Raw genomic sequence first — 14,675 nt, forward strand, 5'->3', positions numbered from 1 at the left:
CCATGATCCCTCCTGTTCTGTTCCTCATCTGTGTGATCTTCTGCAAGGCCAAGAATTTCTCTGAACCTCTCTTTCCTCACCTTTAGAATGAAAAATCTGGATAAGATGCCTCTAGATTCCTCCCAGATTGCAGCTTGTGATCTAGGGACTGACATTGCATTGTCAACACCTGAGGACTTCCAGTCACGGGTGACCCATGTTTTGTCTATGAACTAAAATGATTGTAGTCAGGAGAGCCGGGAGGCGGGCTTTCATAACAATTGGAAATGTATTTAACCATCGAATGATGAGATGATATCATTGAACTCAAGACGCTCCTGTCAACCTTGCATTTGTCTACATAAGATGACAAGTACCGTGAATGAGGTTAGTGGATGTCCCAGTACCTCTGGGAGTTGTGCCTGCCTGGGTTGTTAGAGTCATGTCTCCAATAAATTCCTTCTTCTATGTCTGCTTATGACCTGGAAGGGAGAGTGGGTTCTTAAACAGACTGCTAGGAGAACATAAGCTCTGTCAAGTCCAATCATCCATCCACCCATCCATCCCTCCATCCGTTTTTCCACTCATCTACCCATCCACCCATCCATCCATCCATTTAATCATCCATTCATAAGAATGTTAGATTTTCTTCCCCTTTGATCTCTGGGGCTGATGTGGGGAAGGGGAGGAAGGGAAGGACAGCTGAGAGCTCTAAGGCCGGCTATGGATTGCTACACAAGCCCCTAGGGCCATACGTGTCTCAGGTAACAACTTGCTTTAGTTACAGCTTGGCCAAGATCAAAGGAGTTCATCCCTACCATGTCCTCAGTAGCATGAATTTAGACCATAGCCCCTAAACCTAGAAGGATTTTGATCTAGGTCATTGGGAGGAGAACCTACATCAAAAATAATAAAGTAATTGATTTTTTTTAAAAAAAAAACTTTGGTTTTTAGAAGGCAATGACTTTTGGCCAAGATCAGACAGTTAGCATCATGTGTCTGAGGTCACATTTGAACTCAGGTCCTCCTGACCCCAGACTGGCGCTCAATCTACTGTGCCGCCTAGCTGTCCCAGTAACTGATTTTTTTTTTCAAGTTTTGAGGTGTTATAGTCATTGATTTTGTCTAGCTAGTTTATGTTTAGCTAAAATCTTACCTCAGTTCATCAATAAATATTTGTATTGCGTGTGCAATGAATGAAGCAATCCCTATTCTAAGGAGCTTATTTATAACTCAGTTCTATGTATTCTATTGCCTAAGGACCTGGAGACAAAGGTAAAAAGACCAATTTTTTTTAGCTTTTTACAAGGCAAATGGGGTTAAGTGGCTTGCTCAAGACCATACAGCTAAGTAATTATTAAGTGTCTGAGACCAGATTTGAACCCAGGTGCTCCTGACTCCAAGGCCACTACGCCACCTAGCCGCCCCAAAAAACCAATTTTTAAAAAAAGCCAGTGGGTGATGCAGTGGATAGAGTTCTGAACCTGAATTGGAGACAGAAAGACCTCAGCACCAACAGGGCCTTAGACACTTACTGTGTGACTCTGGCAAGATATTTCATCTTTCTTTTCCTCAGTTTCTTTGTCTTTAAAATGGGCATAATATTAGCATGTACCCCCTTGGCTTCTTGTGAGGATGAAATGAGATATTTACAAATTTCTTTATAAAACTCAAATACATATACATATATATATATATATGTATATATATATAGTTTTTATTAAGATATCTTAACAAAGTGGCCCACCTCTCTCAAGGTGGGAGAGAGGGAAAGGGAAATCCCCAAATATAAGCTCTTTTATGCACTGCCCCCTCATGCCAATCATAGGCTGGGGTTGGTTACAAATCTAATTGACACATTGGTTCCTATACATTCCCCTGCCACCCACCCGTCGTCACACTAATGGGCAAGAACAGCCAGATGTCCTTGAGCATGGGCAAAGGAGAAGGTCAAGACTAGGTTAACTTAAACAGTTGGGACAGTTTTTGATCAAATGAGGCTAAATTTTTTCTCTTAACTCAGTACCTGCCCATAGGCAACAATATAGGCAGAGCCCAGTCTTTGGAGTGTAAACTTACAATCCTCCCTTGACACACTTGTGGAACCCAAATACCCACGTTTTCCTCACAATTTCCCCCTTTTCTTTTATGCTAAGAATTTGGTGATTTATTATTATTAGTGATTTCTTGCTTGAATCACAGTCACATAACTATTGACTTTTTCTCCTACCAAGATTTTTATGTCCTCATTATCAGAGACATGGGCCCGTGCTATTTTCCAGGTGTGTACGGGAGCACATGTCAACTTTCTGATGTCTTTCACTACTTGCCTGTTGACATCTATCTTGATAGATTCAATTTACCACAGACTCCTTCTTCTCCAATCAACAGATTTGTTTGCATGACTTAGCCAGCTAGCAAGGCAAGTCCCTAGCTGTCTAATTGATAATTTTTCCACTCTGGCTTAGAATCTAATCAGGACATAAATTGGGGTTCTATAGCCTCAACTCCCATCCAGGCCCTTAAATCTAGATAACAACTCCCTGACCTTTGGAATGGGTGCAGGCAGGAGTCCTACAAATCCAATCATGTCCCTTTAGTGCTGGTTGGTCTTCCAGGAATATAGTTTCCTGGTTTCCAACAAGTAAATAATATTATTCCTCCTTATTTCCAAGGGGCCCCTCCTAAATAAGCCATAGAATCATGTTACATTTCCAAAGTTGCTGTACCTCCTTCTGCTGGCAAGTTTTTATACAAATGTCTTCAGATAGATGTTCCTGGCTCCAAAATTGATCAAAATAAATCCCTGATTTTTGTGCCATTGGACCAACCCCAAGAATAGCTAATGTATCTAGTGATGTTCCTTAAATTATTTTTCTTACAAATTGCCATTTCTGTGCTTTCCTTGCAAGTCTAAACTAGCTCATAATCAATTTCCCTTAACAAGTCCCCCAGTTTGTGCATCTTTCCAAGGGATCCAGGTACCATCATTACATCTCATATGAGTCTCAGTCCCCTCTTTCTTTAAGTTGTACTGCCCAGAATATGTGTACCCTGCTTCTGGACACGTCCAGACATTTGCTACTCCCCAGGAGAATACCCTTGCCAGACTGGTGTAAACAATAGTCACCCTGAACTGACTCAGTCATATGCCACTGGTGCTTCTCTCCTCTGGATCAGACTCCTGTACCACAGTGCACCCCTATCCAGGGACTGAGAATCTAGGCTGGACTCAGGGGGCTGGCTCCCAAGTCCAGTCAGCCACACCACAAGACTGGGCATTGACTTCTGTCAGCTAGATTCTCCTCCCACTATTACTAATACCCCATTGTCTAAATTAGAGATAGAACTCTTCCTAGATAGGATATACAGACTCATGTAGGGTAATCATGCCACCCCATAATCTCCCTCCTTTTGTCTCAATGGAGAACATCTTTTAAACATTTTTAAAAATATATTTTATTTATTTGTTTTTTCCAACTACATGCTATGGTAGTTTTTAGCAATCAATTCTTTTGCAAGGTTTTTGAGTTTTACATTTTTCTCCCTTCCTCCCTTCCCTTCCCCTTTCCCGGATAGAAAATAATCTGACATAGGCTCAACATTTAACCATGCTGAGCGGGAGAGAAGAATCAGATCCAAACGGAAGAAAGAAAACATTAGAGAGAAAAAAAATGACATAATACATAAAACAACTTTTGAAAATGTGGTCTTCATTTAAACTCCGCAGTTCCTTCTCTTGGTATGGCCTTTTAAATTTGTCTTTGAAAAACAATTTAAAAATTGTCTTTGATTATTGTACTGCTGAAATGAACAAGTCCATTGTCCTTGATCATCACCCCCATGTTGTTCTTAGTGTGAATAATGCTCTTCTGGTTCTGCTCATTTCACTCCACATCAATTCATGCAAGTCTTTCCAAGCTTCTCTGAAATCCCGCCTCTCATGATTTTCTACAGATCAAAAATAGTCCATCACATACAATACAATTTGTTCAGTCATCCCCCAATTGATGGGTATTTCCAATTCTTTGCCATCGCAAACAGAACTGCTATGAATATTTTTGAACATGTGGGATTTTTATCCTTTTTTCACAACTTTTTCAGAATATAGACCCAGGAGTGGTAATACTGAATAAAAGGGTATGCACATTTTTATTGCCCTTTGGATGTGATTCCAATTGCTCTCTAAAAAGGTTGGATCAGTTCACAACTCCACCTCCAAGACATTATTGTTCCTGCTTTCCCTCATCCCCTCCAACATTGTCCTTTCTGGTCATATTGACCAATCTGAGAAGTATGAAGTAGCACTTCAGAGATGTTTTCATTTGCATTTCTCTAATCAATAATGATTTAGAGCAATTTTTCATATGACTATGGATAGTTTTGATTTCTTCATCCAAGAATTGCCTTTCCATATCTTTTGATCATTTATCAATTGGGGAATGGCTTTTTTTAAAATTTGCCTCAGTTCTCCATATATTTTAGAAATGAATCCTTTGTCAGAAACACTAGTTGAAAAAAAGTGTTTCCCAACTTACTATATTCTTTTTAATCTTGATTGCAATGGTTTTGTTTGTGCAAAACCTTTTTAATTTACTGTAATTAAAATTATCCAGTTTTTTAAATAATGTTCTCTATCTCTTCTTTGACCATAAACTGCTCCCCTTTCTATAGCTCAAACAGGTAAATTGTTTCTTGTTCTCCTAATTGGCTTATAATATATGACCTTTTATGTCTAAATTCTTGTGCTAGATATTCCTATCCAAAACTTATATCACTTAGGGCAGCAGTTCTCAAATTTTTTGGTCTCAGGACTACTTGTCACACTGTTAAAATTTGCTAAGGATATCCTTCCAAAGAACTTTAGTTCCTGTGTTTATTTTTTTAAATCAATAGTTACTGTATTATAAATGAAAACATCTTATTTTATTATTATGAGAATAATTCTGACTTCATGGGTCTCTGAGATATACTTTTGAGAATCACTGCTTCAGAGGAAAGCAAATCTTTGTTTTACAAAGAGGTAGCTAAAATGACAAGAGGACCGATTAGAGAGAATGACATGACAAATGTGAATACAACCTGAGTCACCGACACTGTAATTTGAATTTGTTATTTTTATTCATTGTTCTGACATGATACATAGAGGTTGAGTTAAGGGAAGAAGCAGAAAGACATATCCAAACTTGGGTAACTCAGAAATTTTAATCCTGTCTTTTTTGCCTTTTTTTTCATAGTGAAAGGAAATCATCTTTTGAAATTCTCCGAAAGGACAGTGACTCTGATCAACAATGGAACATTTTTTTGGTCAAGGAATTTCTGCAATTAAGTCAGGAAGCCATCGTGTGATACTCAAGGAGAGAAAGAAACTGAACTCTGGAGATCCATGGACAGGATGGGGTGGAACTTGTAATTAAGTAAATTAAAACATTTGTGGATCTCTGAAGCAGAGGAGAAGCAAACTAGCGAATGAAGAATGAAAAATGACCACCATCTTGGTACACATGGAAAGAGTTAATGAAAGACAAGTTCAGGACTTTGGCACAGCCCTATTTTTTGAGGCATTAGAATTCCATTGCATGTACCCAGAGACCAAGATGAAGTTGGGTATAACAGCAGAATGAAATCTTGCTCCTGATCTGATGAGCAGACCAAGGTAGAGGGATGCAAAGGTCTAACATTGGAGGGTGACTGCCCAACTGCTCTTCTCAGACTTCTCATCAGGTTCATTGTGTGTCCAAAGAATTCTTCCTTCCCCCAATCCCAACTCTCTCTTTATTTCCTTTTATGAACAGAATACCTCATGGCTATGACCAAAGACTTTTTTATATTGGTTTTGTTCTATCAAGTGCCATGCTAATTAGATTACCATGGACTTTAAAGAAAGTCAATCAAGTATGTGCCAGGTAGGTTCCCTACCCCTCAAAGAAAGTTCCATTCTTTAGGAATCCTCATTTATTCAATGATTGCAGAATGAATGAAGAAAAGAAAGAATGAGCCCCCACTTTAATAACACTGGTGTGTGGGATAGAAAAATGGTGTGGGCTGAATGATGTTTAATGCAATTTCATTTAGAGAAGAGAGGTATTCATGGTATAGTATACTGCATTTGGAGCCCAGAAAACCTAGGTTCAAGTCCTGTCCTTGAGGAATACTGATTGTGCCAACCTAGGTAAGCCATCTAACTTCTAATATTCTAGGACCTTTCTAAGACTATGAGTTGCAACGAAGGTGCCCATCTGCATTTTTATTTAGCAGTTCACTATATTAGGGACCATGGGTCTCATCTCTATCCCCTATCCTTCTTAGTTAAAAAAAAAAAGATTCATATTTGTTCATTTAGCAAAACATGTCAGGGCTATATAACCAGACTTTTGCATTTCTTATTCTGCCTTTGATTACTGCCTGCGGCAGCATGGGAGGGGGTGCAAAGATTCAGCTGAAGCTGCCTCCCTGCTGGGTTAATTGGTATTTAAGACATTCCTCCCATAAGGTAAAAGGTACTTAGGATCTCTGTTTCTAAGGGAACCAGGAAGTATTTATCAGTGATAATTTTATTGCCTACAGGATAAAATACAAAGTCCTCAGTCTGGCTTTTAAGCCACTCCAGAATCTGGCTCCAGACTATTTTTCTCATCTTATTGGACAATGCTCTCCTTCCTTCCTGTACTCTAAGTTCCAGCCAAATTGGACTATTATCTGTAGATTGAACTCTACATTTTACCTCCCATCTCTTTGCATTCTCAGAAGTTGTTCCCCACATTGAATATTCACTCCCTCCTTTCTAACTCCAAAACTGTAGTCTCCTTTTAAAAAAACTTCAGTTTTATTTTCAGCTCTCCATTCTTTCCCTTGTACTTCCTCTCACCCCAATGAGAAAACAAGAAAAATAAATCTTGTTACACACATGTGCAATCAAGCAAAACAAATTCTTGGGTTGTTCAAGTCCCCCCAAATGCTTCATTCTTCCAACTCCATCATCTCTATCTGGACGTGGGCCATATGTTTCTTCATGAATCCTCTGGAATTGTGGTTGGTCATTGTGGTGATCAGTCTTCCTAAGTCTTTCAGAATGGATTGTCTTTACAATAATATTATACTTTACAAAAGCATTATAAAATTGAATAAATTATTAATTTGGTTTTTTGTCACTTTTACATCTCTGGTTTCTTTGCAACCATCTCCTTCATATACATACATATATATATATATATATATATATATATATATATATATATATGTATGTATATATGTTAAAGATTCCTTTCAGGTGCCACTTCCTTGTTGAAGCCTTTCCAGATTCCACCATTGTCATCACTCAATTTGATTTCAACTTAAAATTATAGTAGCATAGATTTAATACTTAGCCCAGGGTCTGGTACATGGTAGGTGCTAAATAAATGGTTTTCTCCCTTCCCTCCTCCCTCCTTCTTTCCCCTTCTCCCCTTCCTCCCTCCCTCCCCTCCTTCCCTCCCCATCTTTCTGCCATACTTCTAACGCTGTCCATCTAATCTTTTTTTTTTTTTTTACTATTTTTATTTATGGCAATGGGGTTAAGTGGCTTGCCCAAGGCCACACAGCTAGGTAATTATTAAACGTCTGAGGCTGGATTTGAACTCGGGTCTTCCTGACTCGAGGACCAGTGCTCTATCCACAGTGCCACCTAGCTGCCCCGTGTCCATCTAATCTTGAACTAGTTCTTTAGCTTACCTGAACCTTAAGAAACTCTTAATTTCTATCTAAGTAGATGGATATCTACTTTTATCTAAGTATTATCTAAGTTTTAGCTTCTTTGTAGTAGAAGCCTCACTTGATGGAAAGAGTTCCCAGATCATCACAGTCCCAGATCCTTGACAGATTAGCTGAGTGTAGAGAGAGGTCATGAGGATTGATTTTCCATCTGGCTCCATTCTTGAAGAGGTCATTTCCACACTGTAGGAGAATTAAATGCACAGGGACTTACCTTGATAAAGGCAAAGTGCTTCCTCAGCTGGATAGTTGGCATCTCAAATGTGATTTTCAGACCAATTTGTCATTTTCAGGCCAAATGTCAAGGCCTGACATTTTTTGAAGAAACACATCTCCAAAATTATAGTGCAAACCCAACAAAAATAAGATTATGTATAAAAATAGTTGCTCCATATGGAACTTTTCAGGTGCATCTCTTTGAAAATGCAAAGTTAAACTCTGCAGCATGAGCTACTTACCTATTTGGAGCAGTATAATGTAATAATAATAGGTGATAATTCTAGAATGCTTTAAGATTTGCAAATCGTTTTTTCTTATAATCATAAACTTACACTACCTAATAATTTTATGAGATTTGGTGCCATTATTATTTCTATTTTGCAGGCAAGGCAACAGAGAAAGATAACAAGAGTTACCTGGGGTTAAGACAGGATCTTGGGCAAGCCCATTGACCTCTGAGTCTTAAGCAACCGTCTCTAAGAATTACTCATTAACTTATAATGATCCAGTCTAAGAATAATACTTATTTATTAAATACTTATATATTGATTTTTAGCTGCTTGGAGTTGGGCTACGTCTTAGCTACTTTTCCAAGGTTATAGTCAGACTTCCCTGAGTTCAAATCGAAATCAATATCTATTATGCTGAGCTACCTCTGGCAAAATAATATGAAGTTGGTAGATCTGTCTCTTGCCTCTTGCTAGCTATGTTTCTGTGGGCAAGTCTATTAACTTTTCTAAGTATGTTTCTTCATCTCCATTCTGGAAATATCACGCATAATTTCTATAACTTGGCTTTTGCTAAGACGCTAGAACAATGGAGGACCCCCCAGTTGGTAATAGGAAGAGTTGATATGAATGGGCCCTACTTGATAAGTGCCAGTTTCCTTATTACCCATGAACATGACATTCATTCCTACATATGTAGGACAGCATGTCCTGGAATGATTCTCTCCCTTATTCATTTTACCTGTTCAAAATCTTTTCATCTTTCATTTTTTTTTTATTTCAGGGCTCAGCCCAAGTTCACGTTTTTTTCCATCAAACTAATCTGGCCTTTCCTTTCATGGAAGATCTGCTACATCTGTAGTCTCCACCAAACAATTTATGGCTTATTTAGATTGGTTTTATCTTTTGTTATAATTTCATGTATGCATGTCTTGTCTCCCCGGAGGGAGGGCAAACTTGGAGTTGGGGGAATGCCATATAATTCTTTATATCCCCCAGAGTCTCTTTGGGCAGAGTCATAAGGAGACAGACCGACACTGGGCAAAATCATAAGGCAAATTCCACTTGGAAATGGAGGAAACCTAGGAAAAGACCCAGAATTCATGTGAGAGTAGGGGAGACATTAGAATATCCAGATCCCCACAAAGTGCTGGGGGGCGGGGGAGACAGTGACTTCAGGATACTTGATCTCTAAGTAAAGACCGGAGGACATCAGGTTGCTATTACTGGAAGACCAGTTCACTTGGGGAGATGGCCACCAGCCACTGGGCCAAAGAATATGGCATCCGGTAGCTTCCCACATGGATTCAGTGTTCTTGCATCTTGGCGCTATGCTCAATTGTTGCTGCCTCCTGATGGAATAGAAATCTTCTACATTTCAGAGACACGAGGCCAAGCTCCAGGAACCCCCTCCTGGCATAGCTCCGTCTCATCGCTGGGATCCTATGATAAGTCAAATGAAAATGCCTTGGAATTTTGATGTCGGAGGAAGAGACTGGAGCTTAGAAATACTGAATGGCTTGGCCAAAATGAGGCGATTTCCCTTGGAGCAGAGGGGGATTTGAACCCAGGTCTCCTGATCCTAAATCTAGGTCTCACGCTCCTATGTCTAGCATTCCCCACTTAATTGAGGATAGCAAAGGTCAGATTTTCCCTTGATTTTGTCAAACAACCCCCTACTCTTTGTTCTGCCAGTAAAACAAAGTCCTTTTAAACCTCCACACTGTGAGTGCTACTTTGTGTTGCTTCAGCTGTTTGATTACAGTTTCAAATTCCGCAGAGCGACCGGACCAACCATAAAGTCGAGTTTTGCCAGCTCAGGTTTCATTGGTGTCTGGTGTGGGTGTGGGCCAGACCCACTGAAGGGCACTTTGAAGTCTGTGCACATGTGTTTTTTTTCTTCTGCTTTGGTTGTAAAACATTTTCCCAGCTTTGCTTTGGACTTTCCCCTTTCCTGTTTTGAAATAGCCTCATGGGCTTCAGCCAGTTGGTAAACAGCTCTCAGATTCCCTGGTTGACAACAGCTTGGGCTGGGAAGATTCAGGGTCTCCCCCTTCCCCCCAGGGACAAGTTGCTTCCTTGGGGAGGCGAGCAGACAGTGATTTTCCACTAGTTTTAGTCTTCATTCTGTCAATCCCTAGTGAAAGGAGCACTGACGTTGGAGAGAAAGGATCTGGGTTGGAGCCAAGCTCAAAGGTTGGGTCTCACTGATGCTGGGTCTCACTGGGCTCAGCCTCCCTGGGCTTCAGTTTCCTCATCTGTAAAATGAGGGGGTTGGACAAACTGGTCTCTTTGGTCCCTTTCCATTGGAACTCTGTGCTCTTGGGACTCCACGGCCTCTGAAGCCTGGCTTCTTTTCTTTCAGTTAGCACCAATCTCCTCCTTCTCTGCCTGCGTCTTGCTTCAGATCTAGCCTTTATTTTCTTGGAATGTTTCCTCATGGCTCTATTTCTTGCTTGATTTAAGTTCCTTTTCATTATATTTGAAGCCAATCTCTTTCATAATTGGTTTGGCAAAGCAGAGGCTGCCATCACTCTTGACAGCTGCTATTCAGTGTGTCCTGACTCAGCCTTGGAAGCACTTTTAAAACCTTGGTGTCCTTGGCTTTGGAACACAGTGTTCTTAGTATCCTGGTGGTGATGACTCTGAAGGGAGAGGTGACACAAAGCCAAGCCTCTGCTTGGTATTCAATGTCCTCCATAATCGGGTGCCACCCCAACTCTCCACTCTTAATTTATATTAATCTCTTTCATACAGTCTATATTTCAGCCAAAGTTTTCTATTTTCTGCCCCTCAGATTCATTATCCACCCTTCTACTTCTGTGTCTTTGCTCAGATAGCTCCCTTTTCCTGTTGACTTTATTTTAAAAAATTTTTGCCTTGGGCAAGCCACTTAACCCCATTGCCTTGAAAAAAATCTAAAAAAAATTTTTTTGTAAGGCAATGTGGTTAAGTGACTTGCCCAAGGTCATACACTAAGTATTGTGTCTGAGGTTAGATTTGAACTCAAGTCCTCCTGACTCCAGGGCCTGGACTCCATTCACTGGGCCACCTGGTTGTCCCTTGCCTATTGACTTTAAAGGTTGACTCAACTTAGTTCTCTAATCTACCCCATCCTGGTCAGTAAAAATCTTCCTCCCCACCTCACATGGCACATTTGTTTTGTAACTTCCTTTCTTCCTCCTTTCCTCCTTTCCTCTCTTCCTCTCCTCCCTTCCTCTCCTCACTCCCTCCCTCCCTTCCTTCCTTCCTTCCCTTTCCTTTCCTTCCCTTTCCTTTCCTTCCCTTTCCTTCCCTTTCCTTTCCTTCCCCTCCCTTTCCTTCCCTTCCCTTCCCTTCCCTTTCCTTTCCTTTCCTTTCCTTTCCTTTCCTTTCCTTTCCTTTCCTTTCCTTTCCTTTCCTTTCCTTTCCTTTCCTTTCCTTTCCTTTCCTTCCTCTCCTCTCCTCTCCTCTCCTCTCCTCTCCTCTCCTCTCCCCTCCCTCTTCCCTCTCCTCTCCCCTCTCCTCTTCCTTCCCTCCTTCCCTTCCCTTCCCTTCCTCCCTTCCCTCCCCCCTCTCCTCCCTCCCTTCCCTCCCCTCCCTTCCCCCCTCCCCTCCCCCCTCCCTTCCCTCCCCCCTCCCCTCCCCCTCCCCTCCCCCCTCCCCTCCCCTCCCCCCTCCCCTCCCTTCCCTCCCTTCCCTTCCCTTCCCTTCCCTTCCCTTCCCTTCCTCCTCCCTCCCTTCCTCCCTTCCTTCCTTCCTGAACTTATTGAGTCTGCTGTGTGCACATTGACATTTATGATGGAAGATAAACTCCTCGAGGGCAGGCACGGTCCTATCTTTGCATTTGCATTCCAAACACTTACAATGAATCCTTCAATCGGCACTTAATAAGTGACTATGCTGGTGCAGGCACATAATACATTCCTTAAGGAACTAGTTAACTAAGTTCCTTTGGGAAGTAGAATGTAATTCTTTAAGGAACTTACTTTTTCTGTGGGAGAGAGAAGATATGGTCAGATGAGAAAACCCCAAGTATTTATAGATTTATGCAAAGTAATTTTAATAAAGTGAGCATTCTAATAGCAGGGGAGATCAAGAAAATCTTCATATGGAAAGGTCTCTGAACTGTGCTTTGAAAGAAGGCAGTAATTATTTCGATTCCTAATTTAAATTTTCATAGAAAGTTGGAAAATTGGCCTGGGCTTGAATCCTGGCTGTGTAACTTATTAGCTGTGTGACATTTTGCCAACTCATTTAACTCTCTGAGCCTCAGTTTCCTTATCTTCAAATGGGGACCATAATGCCTTTACTGACCTCCCCCCTCAGGGGTTGTTATGAGAAAACTGCAAAGCCCCCAAGTATCGCATTAGATGACATCCAAAATCCCCTGGTTTGCCCTTGCCTTCTAGGGAGGTGACTGAGTCTAGGTTTCCATTTGCACTAATCATCAAAGGACATTTTCTTTTCCTTCACTCCATAGTCACGAAGTGGAAGGTGTGAGGCATATCTTGGTATCCAATTCTTTATGTTTTGAAGGCAATGACGTCATTTATTTGTGTCCTTGTCACCACAATCAAATGTTCCTCTTTAAGATTGGCAAATATCCCAGAGTGCAGGAGAGAAGCAGGGACACCAGCTTAGGTAGCTTAATGTGAAAGATCATTTATCTTAAGAAAATTGGTTCTGAATGAGACATAACAGTCCATAATCCTTGGTGGATAGGAAATCTCCACAGCACATTGCACCAAGGAAGTTAATGGCTTGTAATAGTGGACCTCAGCTAAGGGTATGATTAGAATTAGGAAGGAAGACAGAAATGAAAGGTTTGGGTGAGTGACTATCTTGCTCCAATGTTCCAGTGTTTCCTTTTGCCTCTTAGGGGAAAAAACACAAATTCCTCTAAAATCTTTCATGATTCAGCTAGGTAGATAGAATGTTGGTCCTGGAGTCAGGAGGACCTGAGTTCAAATCCTGCTCAGACACTTACCAGCTGTGTGATCCCGAGCAAGTCACTTAACCCCAATTGCCTTATCAAAGAATAAACAAGAATCCTTCACAGCATGGCATAAAACCCCAGCCTACCTTCCTAGGTTTGCTATCCATCCCTCACACACACAGATCTTCCTACACACAATTCTCCCCCATACACTCTGACCTATTGACTCTTCTTCATACACAACATTATTTTCTTCTTCATGTCTTGACACCGACTTTCCTTTCCCTCTGCCATTCCACTTTCACGAGAGATCTTTCCTAGTTTCTTAGCTGCTGATGCTTTCCCCAGTGGGATTCCTTTCCATATACTCCCTTAGATTTTATGTGTTCCTATTTATTTGCATGTCCCTTCCATTAGAATGGAACCCTCTTGAAGTCAAGGGCTCAATTTAATTTTTTTTGTCTCTAAAACTCTTTACTCAGTGATTGGAACATAGTAGGTACTTAAATGCTCATTCCCTTCCTTTCTCCCTTTTCCTAATGGCTGTTCCATTTTTGGTTTCCATGCTTTTCTGTAAGATTTGTTCTCTATGTCTGACCTACCAATTCCTCCTTCTTTGAATCTCTACCCCTTACAAATCTTACGTTTCTTCAGCTAGTCTGTCCTCTTTGATATGAAGCTTTTCCTGATTCCCTGAATTACTAGTGCCCTTCGCCTCCCCAATTTCCTTTGTATATAATTACTATTTGTTTACCTCTTTCCATGTTGTTTGTTTCTCCTCAATAGAATGTAAGCTTCCTGAGGGTGAGTACTGCTTAGTTTTTATCTTTGTTTTTGAATGAATGAATAAGCCAACGAGAAATTGCCATCCTATGAAAACATTCTTAGAAGTCAACCAACAGCCATTTATTAAGCACCTACTATATTCCAGACACTATGTGAGATGCTGAGCAAATGAAAAAGTCATTGCCTTCAAGGATCTTATTTTCTATCAACACAGATGGAAGTTTCTACTAAATTCAATTAATGTAAATCCAGAAGGTCCAATCAGAGATTTAATTAGATGCAAAAAACTCCTTAATCAGTTTGACAGATTTAGAAGGTTTTGATTATTGTCTCCAAACAGGTGATACACATAGGAAATATTTTGTGATTGGTTGAAGAGAATCAGATACAGTCCATGGAGTTATGGATAAAACAGTAAGCCAATTTGACTATCCAACTGTTCCAACACCAGGACTATTGATTGCTAACTGAGGGAATTCTTCTTGGGTTGAGGGATATTGAATTTTTCTTCTTCCTTCCCCTCCTCATTTATCAGATCATCATAACTTTGTCAACTTTGAAATGTAGAAAAATCTTGAGTTTTCATTGGTGTTGATAGGAGAGACCCTAGAACTGCAATGGCTGATAGCATTACTTTGGAAGCTGAGAGACCCATCCAGCACAAATTAGACACCCCTGGAAAAGGTAGCTCAGCATTCTGGGACCCAGCAGAAAGCTATACTTAGGGAAAATTTCATGAGCACTCTAAGAAGAACAATGAGTTTTCCCTTTGACTATATGTGCTTTCAAAATTTACG

The 14,675-nt window shown here is 40.5% G+C and overlaps 1 protein-coding gene across 1 annotated transcript in view; it reads left to right on the forward strand.

Moving 5' to 3' along the window:
- The window catches only part of LOC141522616 (solute carrier family 22 member 15-like), a 90,895-nt gene extending 83,853 nt beyond the window's left edge, over nt 1–7,042 (forward strand). Inside the window, 2 exon segments of the mRNA XM_074236162.1 lie at nt 3,559–3,721; nt 5,217–7,042. The gene's annotated coding sequence lies outside the window, so the exon portion shown is untranslated.
- The last annotated feature ends 7,633 nt before the right edge of the window (nt 7,043–14,675 follow it).

This window comes from Macrotis lagotis, chromosome 4, assembly GCF_037893015.1.
Source record: "Macrotis lagotis isolate mMagLag1 chromosome 4, bilby.v1.9.chrom.fasta, whole genome shotgun sequence".
NCBI lineage: Eukaryota > Metazoa > Chordata > Mammalia > Peramelemorphia > Peramelidae > Macrotis > Macrotis lagotis.